Source organism: Aotus nancymaae, unplaced genomic scaffold, assembly GCF_030222135.1.
Source record: "Aotus nancymaae isolate 86718 unplaced genomic scaffold, 86718_ANA_hifiasm-v0.15.2.pri h1tg000012l, whole genome shotgun sequence".
Lineage (NCBI taxonomy): Eukaryota > Metazoa > Chordata > Mammalia > Primates > Aotidae > Aotus > Aotus nancymaae.
The window spans coordinates 24,163,172-24,175,671 of record NW_026988423.1 but is presented as its reverse complement, the minus strand read 5'-3'; positions in this window follow the sequence as shown (position 1 = coordinate 24,175,671).

Sequence of the window (12,500 nt, the reverse complement as noted above, 5' to 3'; positions counted from 1 at the left end):
CCTCACCCCATCCCTAAATCCCACCCTAGGGGCAAGGGAAGAGGCAAGCATCTCTATAGCAAACATTTCTGAATAATAAGGCACCATCAAAATGTCTCCTATGTCAAACTTGAGAGGTCAAAACATTCTTCCATTCTAATGTTTGGGGTTTTGGTTATTTAGACATATGGACGCCCTTTAAAAGCACAGTGCTGTTTGTGTTTTTGAAATTTACACAAATGGATTCATGCTATCAATTCCATTCTGTCTCTTACATTTCTTCCTTCTGGGTTGCCTGTGAGATCTTCCCAATTGCTCAATGCAGACCCAGTTTATTACTTCTGCATGGTATTCCACCATGGACAATGTGTTTTATTTACCCATCCCCTAGTGAAGAACACCAGGCTGACACAGATCCAGACCAGCACGACTGTCTCATCCTTGTATACGTCTCTTGTGGGCCTCCGTGCGACTCTCTGAAACTGTGTGCCAAGGGTGCGTATCAGTGATGGAGAAAGGTGCACACATAACTTTTTTTTTTCATTTGAGACCAAGTCTCACTCTGTCACCCAGGCTGGAATACAGTGCCATGATCTCTGCTCACTGCAACTTTGGCATCCCAATGCGTAACTATTAATAATATAGGTTTCTCTGTAACCTGGCTGTCCTGGTTCACATTTCCTAACGACAGGGACTGAAGGGATTTCCCTTTCCGACTTCCTCACTAGTACTTGATATGATTCCAATTTTATAATTTTTGCCAGTCTGAGGGGTTAAAATGGTACCTTCTTATTTTAATTTGAATTAAAGAGATTAGGGAAGTCTTTTTACAGTTATTAGCTATTCAAAATCTGCTTCAGTGAATGGCCGACTTAAATCCTCTTCCTTTTTTCCCTTCATTGGATTCATGTATTTTTCTTATGGATTTGCTTTTATTTATAGAAGCTGGAGATTAAACTTTTGTCAGTTTTAAACTTTTTAAAATATCAACTTTTGGCCAGGTGTGGTGGCTTACCCTGTAATCCCAGCACTTTGGGAGGCCAAGGTGGACGGATCAGTTGAGGTCAGGAGTCCGAGACCAGCCTAGCCAACATGGTGAAACCCCATCTCTACTAAAAAAAATACAAAAAAAAAAACCCAGTCAAGTGTGGTGGCGGGCGCCTGTAGTCCCAGCTACTCAGGAGTTTGAGGCACAAGAATCGCTTGAACCCAGGAGGCGGAAGCTGCAGTGAGCTGAGCTCGTACCACTGCACTCCAGCCTGGGTGACAGAGTGAGACTTTGCCTCAAACAAAAAATCCACTTTCACTCTGTCATCTCACCATTAAGTTTGTTTATACTGGTTGTTGTTTGTCTTTTTTTTTTTTAACAGAAATCTCTAATGTTGATGTAATCAAATCCATTTATTTTGTGCCTTATAGTTTGTGTATTTTTAAATTTTTAATCTTTTCAAAGAAATACTAACTTGAATCTTGACTGATAAAGAAAAAAATACTAACTCTGGGGTTCAGAGTTATTTTTATTTTTACTTATTTATCTATTTTTAGTTATTTATCTATTATTTTAGTTATTCTCTATTTTTAGTTATCTATTTATTTATCTATTATTTTAGTTATTATATATCTATTTATTTTTAGCTATTTATCTATCTTTTTTTTAAATTGTACTTTGGATTCTGGGGTACATGTGCAGATCATACAAGATTGTTGCATAGGTACATTCATGGCAAGGTGGTTTGTTGTCACTATCCCCCCATCACCTATACCTGACATTTCTCCCCACGTTATCCATCCCCCACCCTCCCTCCGACTATCCCTCCCAAAGCCCCCTACAACATACTCCAGTATGTGATGCTCCCCTCTTTGTGTCCAAGTGTTCTCTGTTCAACACCTGCCTATGAGTAAGAACATGTGGTGTTTGATTTTCTGTTCTTGTGTCGGTTTGCTGAGAATGATGGTTTCCAGGTTCATCCATGTACCTATAAAGGACACAAACTCATCATTTTTTATGGCTGCATAGTGTTCCATGGTTTATATGTGCCACATTTTCTTTGTCTAGTCTATCATTGATGGGCATTTGGGTTGGTTCCAGGTCTTTGCTATTGTATACAGTGCCACAATGAACATGCATGTGCATGTGTCTTTATAATAGAATGATTTATAGTCCTTTGGGTATACACCCGGTAATGGAATTGCTGGGTCAAATGGAATTTCTATTTCTAGATCCTTGAGGAATCACCACACTGTCTGCCACAATGGTTGAACTAATTTACAGTCCCATCAACAGTGTAAAAGTGTTCCTATTTCTCCACATCCTCTCCAGCATCTGTTGTCTTCAGATTTTTTTAATGATCACCATTCTAACTGGGGTGAGATGGTATCTTAATGTGGTTTTGATTTGTATTTCTCTAATGACCAGTGATGATGAGCATTTTTTCATATGTTTGTTGGCTTCATATATGTCTTCTTTTGAACAGTGTCTGTTCATATCCTTTGCCCACTTTTGGATGGGTTTGTTTGGTTTTTTTCTTGTAAATCTGTTTCAGTTCTTTGTAGATTCTGGATATTAGCCCTTTGTCAGATGGGTAGATTGCAAAACTTTTTTTCCCATTTTGTTGGTTGCAAGTTCGCTCTGATGATTGTTTCTTTTGCTGTACAGAAGCTCTGAAGTTTAATTAGATCTGATTTGTCTATTTTGGCTTCTGTTGCCATTGCTTTTGGTGTTTTAGTCATGAAATCCTTGCCTATGCCTATGCCCTGAATGGTTTTGCCTAGGTTTTCTTCTGGGATTTTTATGGCGTTAGGTCTTATGTTTAAGTCCTTAATTCATCTGGAGTTAATTTTAGTGTAAGGTGTCAGGAAGGGGTCCAGTTTCTGCTTTCCGCACATTGCTAGACTATTTTCCTAACACCATTTACAGGGGATCCATTGCTTGTTTTTGTCAGGTTTGTCAAAAATCAGATGGTTATAGATCTGATCAGGTGGTGTTGCTCCGGAGCTCTCTGTTCTGTTCCATTGGTCTATGTCTCTGTTTTGATACCAGTACCATGCTGTTTTAATTACTGTTGCCTTGTAATATAGCTTGAAGTCCGGCAGCGTGATGCCACCAGCTTTGTTCTTTTTGCATAGGATTGTCTTGGCTTTGTGGGCTCTTTTTTGGTTCTATATGAAGTTTAAAATGGTCTTTTCCAGTTCTGTGAAGAAGGTCATTGGTAGTTTGATGGGGATAGGATTAAATCTATAAATTACTTTGGGGTATGGCCATTTTCACAATATTGATTCTTCCTAACCATGAGCATGGAATGTTTTTCCATCTGTTTGTGTCTTCTCTAATTTCCTTGAGCAGTGGTTCTCCTTGAAGAAGTCCTTTACCTCCTTTGTTAGCTGTATTCCTAGGTATTTTATTCTCTTTGTAGCAATTGTGAATGGGAGTTCACTTTTGATTTGGCTCTCTGTTTATCTGTTATTAGTGTATAGGAATGCTTGTGATTTCTGCACATTGATTTTGTATCCTGAGACTTTGCTGAAGTTGCTTATCAGCTTAAGGAAAGTTTGGGCTGAGGCAATGGGGTCTTCTAAAATATACAATCATGTCATCTGCAAATAGAGACAATTTGACTTCCTCCTTTCCTAATTGGATATCCTTTATTTCTTTTTCTTGCCTGATTGCTCTGGCTAAAACTTCCAATACTATATTGAATAAAAGTGGAGAGAGTGGGCTCAAGAGATCCATCAGCCTTAGCCTCCCAAAGTACTGGGATTAGAGGTGTGAGCCACCGTGCCTGGCCAGAGTTATTTTTAATACATTTTCTTTATTAATATTTGTGTTTGTAATTTCACATTTCACATTTAGGTCTTTCTTCAGGTGGGATTTTTTTTAATGTTGTATCAAGTAGGAGCCCAACCTAACTTCTTTCCAAAACAGTCAACCACTCTTCCGGATGCTCTGTACTAAGCAACTCTTCATTCCCTCACTAATTTGTGATATGTCATCTATCATATGCTGCATTCCCTTGTAGGTTTTTTTGTTTTGTTTTTTGGTTTTTTTTAAGATGAAATCTCACTCTGTCACCTGGGCTGGAGTGCAATGGCAAGATCTCAGCTCACTGCAACCTCTGCCTCCTGGGTTCAAGCGATTCTCCTGCCTTGGCCTCCTGAGTAGTTGGGATTACAGGTGCGTGACACCACGCCTAGCTAATTTTTGTATTTTTAGTAGAGACAGGGTTTCACCATGTTGATCAGGCTGGTCTCGAACTCCTGACCTCGTGATCCTCCTGCCTTGGCCTCCCAAAGTGCTGGGATCATAGGCATGAGCCACTGCACTCAGCCAGTTTTTTTATTTAGTCTTGTCTTTGTTTACTAAATTTATGTTTATATGTCTACATCTGTCCCTAGTCTCTTACTCTGTTCCTTCAGCCTGTCTGTTTCTTTGCCAGTAACACACTGCTTTTACTATTATGACCTTGTCATCATAGTTTGATTATCAGCAGACCAAAGGTTGCCTCTTTGTTTTTCTTTTAAAATTGGATTTGCTATTTGTGGATCTCAATTCTTCTATACAAATTTTATAATCAAGTTGTTTAACTCTCCAAAAATCCTCTTGGAATTTAATTAAAGGTAGAAATTCATCTGGGGCCAATAGGCATCTTTCCAAGATTAAATCATCTCAAACATGGTTATGGTACTTCTATTTATTTAGGTCTTTTACATAATGGCCGTTAGTGTAGTTCACTTTTTTTTTTTCCTTTATGCTCTTGGGCCTTCTTTGTTATGTTAATTTTTAGGAACTTTGTGACTTTCATTGCCATTATCAGAGGCAAGTTTACTCTCCTTTCCAGAATCCTGGGATGGGGCTAGAAAAGTGCCTCTGTCAATGTAAAAGTTTAAAAGTAAAGTATTTTAACCACAATTGGGTTAAAATACTTTAACTTTCTTTCCATCCCAAGTCCCCCTCCATCACATCTCCCCTAATGTCAGATGGCACTGGAGTGATCACAAGTGCTTTGGAGCTCCAGCTAAGAGGAATTTGAGATGGGGATACACTAGCGTGGGGTTGATGGGATGTGTTTATGTGTCGCACAATCACATCCAGGTCTAGTTAAGTCATGGCTAGATGTCTTGATGTCAGAGTGACTTTTGGAAATTCTTGGAATTCATTCCAGCCACTCTCCTGACTCACGGGTTATCTGAACATAAAAGTGCAGAGATAGCAGTTAATTTTTTTAAATGTTACTTTTCTGTTATGTTCATTATATTTTTCAGTTTTTAAAAATTGTAATTAGTTGTGATTTCTATCTCTAAATAAACATTTATTTTATATCTAATTTTGAATCTGTAGTTTTATTTTTCTTAAAGAGAGCTCCCCAAATTGCACAAACTTCCACTCCTCAAAACTTGGATTTGGTTCAGGCCCAGTGGCTCACACCCATAATTCCAGCAGTTTGGGAGGCTAAGGCAGACAGATCTTTTGAGGTGAAGTGTTTGAAGCCACCCTGGGCAATATAGTGAGATCCTGTCTGTATTTAAAACAAACAAAAAAAAAGGCACCTGGATTTGTCCACGGATATTATCAATGGTATTAATGTTTTCTGTATTCAAATTTCTACTTTGATCTGGAATCCAGCAACCTTCCTAAACTATCTTAATAATCCTAAAAGTTTGTCGGTTAACTTCTTTGGGTTAAATTGTCATATCATCTGCAAATAGTGACTATTTTATCTCTTTCTTTCCAATATAACATAACATATTACTTATAGATAGATAGACAGATAGATAGTCTTGCTCTGCTGCCCAGGCTGGAGTACAGTGGTGAATGGTGCCATCTTGGCTCACTGCAACCTCCACCTCCAAGGCTCAAGTAATCTTTCTACCTGAGTAGCTGGGACTACAGAATACAGACACATGCCACCATGCCCAGCTAATTTTTGTAATTTTTGCAGAGATGGGGTTTTGTTATATAGCCCAGGCTGGTCTCCAACTCCTGGGCTCAAGCAATTTTCCCACCTCAGCTTCCCAAAATGCTGGTATTACAGGCATGAACTACCACACCCAGCCCCAATAATATATTTTTTATTTCTTTTTCTTGTCTTATTGCATGGGTCATGACCTTCATTATTCTGTTGAACAGCATAGCAGTGATGGTGGACCTTATTTTCTTGTTTTTGACCTTAATAAGAATACATAAAAAGTTCCTTGTTTAGGTATGATGATTGCTGCAGGGTTTTTGTTAGCTAATTTTTATGAAGTCAAGAAAGCTCCTAGTTTCCTTAGAGTTTTTTTTAAAACTCAACTTTTGCTGTTGAGCTTTATCAGAAGTTTTTTGCATCCACTCAGAAGACCCTATAGTTTTTCTCTTTTATTCCTTTAAATCACGATTGACAAAATGTAGGCTGTAGGCCAAATTGGGTTGCTGCCTGTTTTTCACAATGCTTAATTGGAACAGAGCCACACCCATAATTTATATATTGTTTATGGCTGCTTTCACACTACAATGGAAGAGTTGCATAAGGAGACAGACACTAGCTAGCCCGCAAAGCCTAAATGATTTATTATCTGGCCTTCAACAAGAAAAAGTTGTCTAACTTCTGCTTTAAAGTGATGGATTACATTGATATATTGTACTTTCTAATACTGAACTGCTTTCACATTACTGAACTAAATCCTTTCCATTCAGTCTATTTTTTTTCATTGTAGCATAACCTACTACAGTAAATTACACAAATCTTAGATGTAGAGCTTGATGAATTTCTATATATGCATACACATTTAAATATCACTCAGACCAAGACTCTGAGTATTTCCAGCAATACAATAGGCTCACTCATGTCCTCAGCCAGTTACCACTGCCAACCCCCTCACCCGCAAGGTAACAGTTCTGAACTCCCTCACTATAAATCCACTTTGCTTATCTCGAAATTCTTAGAAATGGAATCATATAGTATGTGGTCTTGTGTGTCTGAGTTTTTCACTGAACCTTAAGGATCCAATTATACTGTGTATGTCAGTGGCTAGATGTTTCATGTTATTTAGTATTATGTTATTTGAAAAATTATGTATTTTTTAAAGTATAGTATTAGATTCAGTTGATATCTTACTGAAGTTTTTTGTATCTATATTTGTAAATAAAATAGGCCTAGTGTTTCCTTTTTGTATTGTGTTGTTTTCTTTTTTGGATTCACATTTATACAAGTTATATCAAGTTCATGACACAGCCTCAATAGCATTCCTTCTTTGCTATTTTTGCAACAATTTGTGTTAGATACCAATTAGTTGGGATTTTTCTTCCCCCCACCTCAGCTTTATTGAGGTATAATTGGAATATGAAATACTGAACATAATTAATGTTCATAATTAGCTGTCTCTTCAAATTTTGGTAGATCTTACCTATAAAATAGCCTGAGCCTTTGGACTTTGAAGGTCGCAGGGAGGTGTTTTGAATTACCATTTAAGTCTGTCTGCTATTTTGCTATTAGTTTTCTATTTATCTTGTATCAATTTCAGCATTATATACTTTCTGAAAATTTGTGCATTTCATCTAGGTTTCCAATGTATATTGATGTATATGTGTATTATTGTTCTAATATTATTTTTATATTTTAAAATATTAGTTCTAGCTCCTGTTTAATTCTGTAGTTTGGTTATTTGAAATGTTCTCTTGTTTTCTTGATGTTTCTTTCATCAGTATTTTTTAAAAAGTTTATTTTGTATTTTCAAAAAAAATTGTTTTTACTCATTATTCATATGGTTTTTCTTGTTCTTTATGTTGCTCTCTACTTTATTGACTTCTGCTCTTACTCTATCATTTCCCTTTTTCTTGTTTATTTGGGTTTTCTAAACTATTTTTTCTTCCAGCTTTGAGTACATAGTTCCTTTGTTTTCAGCCTTTTTTGTTTTCTGAGAGATTTACTTAAAGCTATAAATTTTCCTCTTGCTATGCTTTAGCAGTATTGTTGACATGTAGAGCTTTTTTTGACATTCAATTCTAAGTAATTCATAATTTCCCTTAAGATTCCCTCTTTAATCCACAGGCCAGAAATGTTTTGGTTTTTCAGACATAGAAGATGTTTTGGCTCTTCTTTTTATCTCTTCCCACCTCCTGTCTCTCTTGACTACTATCATGTTGATATTATTTGGATTTTAGCTTTAGATGTGATGTATATTCATCATTTATTCAAGCATCAAAAAATGTAATACGTTCTTTTCTCATCATATTTTTCTTGTACTACCTATACTACCTCTTAGAGTCATTTTATATGATTATTGTTATTTTGAGGCAGAGTTTTGCTCTTCACCAAGACTAGAGTGCAGTGGTACAGTAGTAGGTAACTGCAGCCTTGAACTCCAGGGCTCAAGCAATCCTCCCACCTTAGCCTCCTGAGTAGCTGGGACTACAGGAAATTACCAGCCCACTTAAAAAAATTTGTTGAAATACATTTTGCATACAATCTTTATGCCTGGAAATAACTTCATTTTGGCTTCATATTTAAATTAATATTTAGCAGTATTATGGAATCTTTGGGGTATCATTTTTCTGGCCAGAAACCTCTGTGGCCAAGTGGCACCTTTGCCCAAGTTTTGTTCAAGAATGCTGGGCCCATTTCACCCACTCGGCCTGGCAGACTGTACTCAGCTCATGCTACTGGTCTGGGTCCCATGCCTGCCAAGGGCAAGTCAGGCATGGAATGGCGAAAGGTGTGTGAGTGAGCATGGGGTCCGGCCACTGCTCACAGTCAGACATGCCAGTTGCTGCAGCAGGGTGGGCGGCTCCAGGTGTTGGCATGCGCATCAGCTCTACGAGGCTGCAGCTGGACCAGGTGCACTGCAAGCAGCTTACACACTGGCATCGGGGAACACAGTAGCACCTGGAAACTTGGAGAAACCAGGAATCACAGGGCCCCAAAGGGAGAGTCACAGTCCTAGCTTTGGGAGCTCCCAGGACTGGGCTCCCTGAAGGGCTGCAGCTCTTCTCTCCTCTTCTTCACCCACAGTGTGGCAAGCGAGAGGCATGTTTCAGCCCTGTTTGTGTTACAGCTCTTTTAGCTCTGCCATTTGATGGGTCCTGAGTTCTTGTCCTGCAACCAGGAAGAATGAGGTACACAGACAAGTGGAGGATGATCAAGATGAAGAGCTTTACTGAGTGATAGAATAGCTCAGTCTCTCCCAGGGACAACTCCTTTACACAGCCAGGGTGTCCCAGTGAGTGTTCAGCTCCTAGCAGAGATGAGACCCTGGAGTGGGAAGCTCCTCTCTGCAGGCAGATCATCCAGTTGTCTCTGCAGTTCTCAGCAGAGAGGAGGCCCTGGAGTGGGTTGCTCCTCTCTGCAGCTGGTTGTCAGAGATCTTCTCAGCTCTGACTGAACTAGGGGCTTTTATAGGCCTCAGAAGGAAGGAAGTGAGTGCTGATTGGTCCATGGGCGACCATAGATAGGCAGAAAAAGCACCTCAAGCTCCCACTCTGGTCCACAGGACTGGCAGCCCAGCCCCTAGCCTTCAGGCCCTCCCTGGCCTGAAGATGGGGTCCTAACCAGGACCCACCCCCTTCTGCTCAGGAGCCTGTCTGCCTTCAGCTGCCATTCATGGCACCCAGGTTGTGTGTGCCAATGGGCACCTGCAGGCCAGTGCCAAGCTGTGCTCACCTTCCCCTTGGCTTCCCTCCCATGCTCATTGGTGTCCAAAAAGTCCAGAAGGGGCCAAGGTGGCAGGGGGCTGGTGTGTGAGCACTGCCCCAACCGTGTGCATACCCTGCTGGGCTGTGACAATGCCCAGGCTTGGCCCTGACTTGGCAAGCCAGCACCAACAGCAGAGAGAAGCAAAGCAGCAGGAGCAGGCACTTCCGAGCTGCAGGGGCAAGGTCTTGCTGGGCCTCCAAGAGCATACAGAGGCCCAAGCCCACAACCCCAACTTGGGCAGCTACAGCTGCATCTGGGAGGGCAGGGCTGCTGCCTGCTTCTGGCTCCTGCCAGCTCCATGGAGCATGCAGACCCAGCCATGCCCCTTGGCTCCAGGTCCTCATTGAGCCCAGGCCAGCGTCCAGGGCAGGGGCAGCATCACCACAAGCTCCCCGCATTGCCCTGGTGCTCAGGAGCAGCCCGAGGCAGAGTGGATCTCGGGTCTTGGGCCCGGCCATTGGGTGTGTCAGGCTCGGCAGTCACCTCATCACAGGGTGGACCCCGGGGACACAGACCAGGCGGCCCCTGGTGGTCCCTCACAGAGCTTCCTCCTGAGGCACAGGAATCTGGCACCCTTGGGGGGTGGGCACAGTGGCTGTGCTGCTGGCCAGTTCCCAAAGCAAGCACCACTCCCACTTTCCTCCCTGGCACCTGAAGCACGGTCCCAGCTCTGCCCCCCAGGCCTGGTCCCTTGTCGCCCCCACCCCCACCCCCATCCTGTGTGCAAGCACAGCACTGGCCCAGCCGCAGGCCCAGGACCACCTCAGGGCCTCTCTCTTCCCAGGGTGGCAGGCTGTGAGGGGCTGTCTGCCTCCTCCCAGCACCCTCCCTGCAGCAGCCAGCATGATGGCAGCGGCCCCTCACAGCCCACTGCTGCTATCAGTGCTATATAAAATTTTAGATTCAAATTTTTTTCCCCAACAGTTTCTAGATGTTGCTTGATAATTGTTTCAGTGTCAGTTAAATTCTCCTTATTTGTAGGTGATACGCTTTTTCTCTATGGAAGCTTTCTGTCTTTGTTTTTTGATGTTCTTACATTTCACTTTAATACCAGCAACAAACAAGCAGAATTTGAAATAGAAAACACAATATCATTTACACTAGCACTCAAAAAATGAACTACTTAGATATAAATCTAACTCTCTTTCTATATATATATAAGATATATATGATGAAAATTATTAAACCTTGATGAAAGAAATCAGGAAACTAAATAAATGGAGACACATTCCATGTTCATGAATAGGAAAACTCAATAGTCTCAAGTTGTCCATTCTTCCCAACTGGATCTATAGATTCAGTGCAACCCAATTAAAGTCCAAGTGAGTTATTTTATGGAGATTGACAAACTGATCCTAAAGTTTATATGGAGAGGCAAAAGAGCCAGAATAGCCAACATGATATTGAAGGAGAAAAACAAAATCGAAGAACTGGCACTGCCTTACTTCAAAACTTGCTGTAAACCTACAGTCAGTAAGACAGTGTGGTATTGGTAGAAGAGGCAACTGGATCCACAATGGAAGACAGAGCAGGACATAGATTCACACAAATGTCAACTGATCGTTGATAAAGGAGCAAAGACAATACAGTGGAGAAAAGAAATAATTGATAATCGGGGGTAAACTAAAATTAAAAACTACTAGACTGGGCATGGTGGCTCACACCTGTAATCCCAGCACTTTGGGAGGCCTAGGTGGGTGTATCACTTGAGGTCAGGAGTTCGAGACCAGCCTAGTGAAACCTCATCTCTACTAAAAATACAAAAAAATAGCCGGTCATAGTGGTGTGAGCCTGTAATCCCAGCTACTCAGGAGGCCAAGGCATGAGAATCATTTGAATCCAGGAAGCGGAGGTTGCAGTGAGCCAAGATTGCACCACTATACTCCAGCCTGGGTGGCAGAGCAAGACTCCATCTCAAAAAATATATATAGTTTTAAAAATTTCTAACCTGGACGTAGTAGGACACATCTGTTGTCCCAGTTACTCCAGAGAGGCAGGAGGATCGCTTAAGCCCAGAAGTTTGAGACCAGCCTGGGAGATATAGGGAGACCCCGTCTCCAAAAAGAAAAATAAATAAATAACTACTCTACAAAAGAAACTGTCAAGAGAATGAGAAGACAAGCCACAGACTGGGAGAAAATATTTGCAAAAGACATATCTGATAAAGGACCATTATCCAAAATATGCAAAGAATTTAAAAAAAAAACACACAACAATAAGAAAACAAACAGCCCAATTTAAAAATAGGCAAAAAATCTGGACACCTCAGCAAAGAAGATACACAGATGGCAAATAAGCATATTGAAAGATGGTTAGCATCAGATGTCATGAGGAAGTTGCAAATTAAAACAATAATGACATATCATTACACACCTATTAGAATAACCAAATCCAAAACACTGACACCACGAAATGCTGGTGAAAGCAGGGAGTAATAAGAGCTCTCATTCATTGCTGGTGGGGAGGCAAAATAGTACAGCCACTGTGGAAGACGGTTTGGTGGTTTCTTACAAATTAAACATACTCTTATCATAAAATCCAGCAAGCCCACTCTTTGGAATTTACCCCAAGGAGTTGAAAACATGTCCACACAAAAACCTGTACTCAGATGTTTATAGCAGCTTTATTCATAATTGGTAAAACTTAGAAGCAACCAAAGTGTCTTTCAGTAGGTGAATGGATAAACAAACTGTAGTATATCCTGACAGTGGAATATTATTCAATGCTAAAAAGAAACGGGCCATGATCACGCCTGTAATCCCAGCACTCTGGGAGACCAAGGTGGGCAGATCGCCTAAGGTCAGGAGTTCGAGATTGGCCTGGCCAACATGGTGAAACCCCATCTCTACTAAAAAT